Raw genomic sequence first — 6,282 nt, 5'->3', positions numbered from 1 at the left:
GATGTCCTTTACTGGTCTAAATCCAGAATAGGAAGTAGATATTGGGGAATCAGTTCAAATCTGGTGGCATTGTCCCGATGTGATCACCATTTGGGGTTTGTTTTTTTCATTACATGGCAAAACTTGCTGAGCAGGAGGTTTCCAAAGCCCCTTTACTGTTTCGTTGTTTATATTTTGTTATTAAAGGGCTTCTCCCAAAATATCAGGGTTAGGGTAAAATGTTATTGGCACTACTCCCTGTACAGACTGGTCCCAAATGATCTCACCTGCTCTTCCAGCTGCTGCTATGCTGTTAGTGGCTGCAGGTTGGAAAACTTCATTGGGCTTCACTCTTACTGTATCATATAATTGTATTTGGCAAATTGCCCTTTCCAGAAAACTGATACATAAGGCAAGCTTTCAAAAGGGCAAACTAAAGTCAGAGAACTTTGAGGCCACTTGGTTTCCCTGCATATCTTTCATTAACTCTTCCATGGGAGATTTTAGTCTATCGGGGTTTCAAATTCATGCTGGAACCACTCGGCTGTAATTTCCTTAATATCATATTTATTGTTGTTGTTGTTTACTTGTTTAGTGGTGTCCGACTCTTCGTGACCCCCTGGACCAGAGCACGCCAGGCACTCCTGTCTTCCACTGCCTCCTGCAGTTTGGTCAAACTCATGCTGGTAGCTTCGAGAACACTATCCAACCATCTCGTCCTCTGTTGTCCCCTTCTCCTTGTGCCCTCCATCTTTCCCAACATCAGGGTCTTTTCCAGGGAGTCTTCTCTTCTCATGAGGTGGCCAAAGTCTTGGAGCCTCAGCTTCATGATCTGTCCTTTCAGTGAGCACTCAGGGCTGATTTCCTTAAGAATGGATAGGTTTGATCTTCTCGAAGTCCATGGGATTCTCAAGAGTCTCCTCCAACACCATAATTCAAAAGCATCAATTCTTCGGCGATCCGCCTTCCTTCTCGTCCAGCTCTCACTTCCATACATCACTACTGGGAAAACCATAGCTTTAACTATACGGACCTTTGTTGGCAAGGTGATGTCTCTGCTTTTTAAGATGCTGTCTAGGTTTGTTTATTATTTATTATTAAAAAAGAAGAATCCCATACATGGCTGCATTTAACAAGAGAAGAACTAACAGGGGAGAAAACGGGGGCAGCTTTTTCTTAGCATCTCTCTCATATCAGGTTTATGCATCCATCGTAGGAGGGACACCTTGCTTCAAAGCAAAGTCTTATGTTGTTTGAGGAAAGGTTCTTTTGTCTTTGGATTCCGTAATGCATTTAGTTAATTTTTCCATCAAGGTGCTGTTTCAAATTTGCTTGTACAAGTATTCCTGTAATTTGCCATCAACTGACTTTGGTGACATTTTTATGTGACAGCAATAAATCTTTGTCAGAGAAGCTTTGGAAAGTGTTTTCTGTTTCCTTGCATTCCCAACCATATGGATATTAAAGAAGTTACGGCATATCATTCACTCAGAATATTGACAGCTGACACCTGAATCTGTAGGGGACAAATTATTCTCCTCAGTATGAAGGTACAGTATACACAAACTCAGAAGCACTTTGCTCCAGGCCTTGCATCCAGAGCAGTTTTGAAACTGAGGTGCAATTCAGATTGAACCCAGATTAATCATGGGAATCAATGACAGCTGTAACTGAGAGTGACGTTTTTTCCGCTAAGATCTATTTTCCTAAGCAGCTCACCAAACAATATATAATCAGCGTTCGTTGCTATTATGCAACTTTAAATTTATTCTTCACATTTTGAATAGCAATAATGCAATCACACCAGGATGAAATTACTTAATTTGTAGTGATTGTGGTAAAATGCATTGGCAGAGTAGGAGACTAAAAAACGGTCATGTCAATTTCAGTCCTATTATGCTATTAGTGGCAAAATCAGATGCATCTGTAGGCATAATCTGGATTCATACAAACTTCCTTACACCTTTGTATTAAGGATATGCATGAGTGTATCCCTCTAATTGACAAGTAATTCCAACACAGCCAGTTTTGCCCCTGATGTTGCACTGGCAGAGTTACATAACATCCTAAGTACTACAAAAGGGGGGGATACCCAAGAGTTAAAATTGCTGTACCTTTATTTTTATGGAAATTTTGACATTGATCTTTCCTATACTGCTCTATCAATGACACTTTACATAATTCCACAACCAAAAAGATAGCTATCTGCTTCAAGGGATATCTGTTGCAGGGGAACATTGAATAAAGAATATTTTTATTGTGAAATTATTTTGCAACTTGGAAGTTACGGATTTCTCCTCTTCTAAATACCTTGTAGCAGTTTGATATAAGGTTACCAGATTTATTTATTTTTTCAATGAATCCAGGGACACTTTTCAACTTCAATGGATTTTGTCAGGGGACTGATTTGTAAATCCGGGGACCGTCCCTGGGAAACGGGGATGTCTGGTAACCTTCGTTTGATAGCTAAGATCTCTAATTTTTACAAATCCTAGAAGTAGAACAATATTTTTTGCTCTATAAGACTCACTTTTTCCCTCCTAAAAAGTAAGGGGAAATGTGTGTGTGTCTTATGGAGCGAATGCAGGCTGCGCAGCTATCACAGAAGCCAGAACAGCAAGACGGGTTGCTGCTTTCACTGCGCAGCGATCCCTCTTGCTGTTCTGGCTTCTGAGATTCAGAATATTTTTTTTCTTGTTTTCCTCCTCCAAAAACTAGGTGCGTCTTGTGGTCTGGTCCGTCTTATAGAGTGAAAAATACAGTACTTCAGCCCCTCTTGCTAACCATTGCCTGTAGGAATAGCGGAGAAGACAGGTTGAACACAGGTGAGCTGTGCAGAAGCGCGCTGGCAAATATGCTCCAAGCAAGCTGCTGGCTAGCTTTGCCGAGGCTCGTTTTATTAGCAGAAGTCAACAATTGGAAACAGTAGTGAAACCACCCTGAACTTAACGTATTTCCATCTAAGCAAATTTCCATCATTAGCAAATACACGTGTCAGCAGGTGTTTCCCTCAAAGTTTCCCCCGATACTTGATTACGTCCGCGTCCCCAGTCATCCTCCAGCCAAGCGTTATGTCTAGCAAACCATTTGTGAAAGGACAAAAGGTCAGGGGGAAAACCCTGTTCTCCAGCCAAGAAGGTCAGGGAAAGCAAGCATAATGCTCCTGGACATACTGGTGCGAGGTTTGCCTTCGCAAAGCGGAGCGTCACCTCCACAGTTGCCATAATATGTCCGGAATTTCCCAGACATACCCTGAATGCTGCAGCCGGAAGCAGTGTCCGGGCGGAAACCTGGTGAGCCTTGAAAGTAGGAGAGCAAAGAGCTCAAAGATAGAGGGTACGTAGCAGCACCCATAGAGGAGACGATGAGAATGACGAATGAGGAAGTGGGAGAGCCGGGGTGGGTGGAGATTCACTCAGGACAACGCCATTGTTATGTACTGAAGTTCTCACCCTGGGCCAGCAGGGGGATACTGTAGATAGTTATGCAAATAAGGGATCGAAAGTGACGTTCAGTGATTGGATAGTTTTAGAAAGTTGTTACAGTTACATTGTACTGGAGCTCTACATAAGCAGGCTGACTGAACCCTGCAGTTCAGTTCTGTCCTGGCCTGTGAATAAACAAGAGCTGTTTGAAGAATTGCTGTTTTCTTCTGATATGTTCACCCACAATTTAACAGCAATCATCCAAGAGGCTGGATTCTATAGCCTCTCTCTGTAAATATTGAATTAAAAAGACAGCAAGAAACATCCCCTTGTTGAAGAAATTTAAAGAATATTTAGCTAAATATTGTGATATAAGATAATTAGAAAATTCTTGGAAGTAACAAATAGGCTTAGGGGTAGAATAAGAATATGTGTTAGTAAATATTAAGGATTAGAATATTAATAAAGGAGAAGAGGTTAGTAAATAAAAGGAGTTAATATTATTAGAAATATGAATTTGGAGAACTGTTATACAGATGATATAATGAAATTCAGTTAGAGGGGATTCGAGGAAGTCAGCTAATAATGTAATGAGAACTAGATATCGAAAGAAACATTTTTTCTTTGTGTTTAGTGTATTGCATTGCAATGTGTTTTTCTTTGTTGTGTGTTTTGTTATGTTATTGTTGGGATAAATGTGAAAATCAATAACAAATTTGGGGGGGGAAACCCTCCCCTTGTCTTTTTACTTATCTGGGCAACCAGCCGGGAGCTGCTGGCAGCATCCTGACAAACAGAGAACAGAACTGTAGGAGAAAGTTAAGGCTATGCCAAATCACCAAATGGCCCTTAACCAAATCAACTATGTAGTCACTGCACCCCAGCACCAATCATGCGCTGGAATGGAATGAAGTCATCCTTATGAGTCGTAAGGTAAAGGTAAAGGGACCCCTGACCATTAGGTCCAGTTGTGGCTGACTGTGGGGTTGCGGCGCTCATCTCGCTTTATTGGCCGAGGGAGCCGGCGTACAGCTTCCGGGTCATGTGGCCAGCACATCTGGCAAACCAGAGCAGCACACGGAAACGCCGTTTACCTTCCCGCCAGAGCGGTACCTATTTATCTACTTGCACTTGATGTGCTTTTGAACTGCTAAGTTGGCAGGAGCAGGGACCGAGCAACTGGAGCTCACCCCGTCACGGGGATTCAAACCGCCGACCTTCTGATCAGCAAGTTCCAGGCTCTGTAGGTTAACCCACAGCGCCACCCGCGTCCCTTATGAGTCGTACTTAGCGCAAACCATTGCATGGCTGATAGCACAGCAAGATAATGATGCTGATCGCCGAAACCCATTGTTCAGTAGACACAGAAATGAAATTTAGTCGGAGCATTGCTGCAATCAAATGATGCACTCAAAATATATCAGGGGAGGGAGAAGCAAGCGGAACGCATGTGCTTTCCATATTTCTTCTCAAATGCGAGTACAAGGCACACCAACTGGTATGGAAACGTAGAGGGCCTACAATTGGGGGGGAAACTGATTTGGAAAATGTGGATTTTGAATGGTGGTGCAGAAGAGTCCTACATTTAAAACTTTGTTATTCTCAGACTATAGCAATATTGCCACCTTGTGGGGATTTCAGGACAATGCTAGTACGAAGGAATGGATTGAAATTTACAGCCTATAAGACTTTTGTCCTGTCTATCGTATATTAAACTGAGAAGTGAGAGAGTGGACAGGTTCTGAATTAAAATATTTGAGATAACTAAATAAATGTTCATCCCAGAATCGGCTTTGCCACTCCTCTCCATTTTCTGCGAATGAACAGCAATTCCCAGATGTTACAGGAGGCCGGCTCCAATTTCCATCAAAGTTTAGATTAAAAAAACAGGGTCATGTAAACTGGCCTTTGGCTCCAACAGCTGATTTTCCTTTTTTGCTGTTGTGTCCTCGCCCATCCCTGCTTGTGCCTCCATTTCTCAGTAATCTGTAACTTCTGGTTTTCCTAATGACGAATATTTGGTCAACCCTTTTTCATCCTTGGGTGTTAAGGTTATTGAAAATGAAATAAATATTTTTTTTAAAAAAAAAATCCCTATTTAGAATGATAAGAAGATGGAGGGAGAGACTCCCAAAGGCTTTTGACAGTATGAGCCGCCCCCTGCTTCCTTTGATTTTGCAGCAAGAACAAGCTTTATTTTTCTTGGTTCGCCCCTTTAATAATAATAATAATAATAATAATAATAATAATAATAATAATAATAATAATAATAATAATACCCCGCCCATTGGGCTGGGTTTCCCCTGCCACTCTGGGTGGCTTCCAACAAAATATTAAAATACAATATTCTTTAAGATATTAAAAGCTTCCCTAAACATCTATCACAACCCTTCATGTTAACTCTAGTTATTTCTTACACTCCTGAGAACATTACCATCCTAATAGGTCAATTTTCTGTTTACAACACTTTTTCATAAATATTTCACAATAAAAATACAGTGGTGCCTCGCAACACGAAATTAATCCGTTCCGCGAGTCTCTTCGTCTAGTGGTTTTTTCGTCTTGCAAAGCAACCTGATTAGCGGATTAGCGCTATTAGCGGTTTAGCGGCTATTAAAGGCTTAGCGGCTATTAAAGGCTTAGCAGATTAGCGGCTAAAAGGCTATTAGTGGCTTAGAAAAAGGGGGGGAGCGGAAAAAAATCGGAACACTCGCAAGACGTTTTCGTCTTGCAAAGCAAGCCCATATGGAAAATCGTCTTGCGAAGCAGCTCAAAAACTGAAAACCCTTTCGTCTAGCGGGTTTTCCGTCTTGCGAGGCATTTGTCTTGTGGGGCACCACAGTATTCAATTCTCCTTATATCTTTTATCATTTTGATT

This window comes from Podarcis liolepis (assembly GCF_965112155.1).
Source record: "Podarcis liolepis genome assembly, chromosome: 17".
Classification (NCBI taxonomy): Eukaryota; Metazoa; Chordata; class Lepidosauria; order Squamata; family Lacertidae; genus Podarcis; species Podarcis liolepis.
This window is presented reverse-complemented; position numbering follows the sequence as displayed.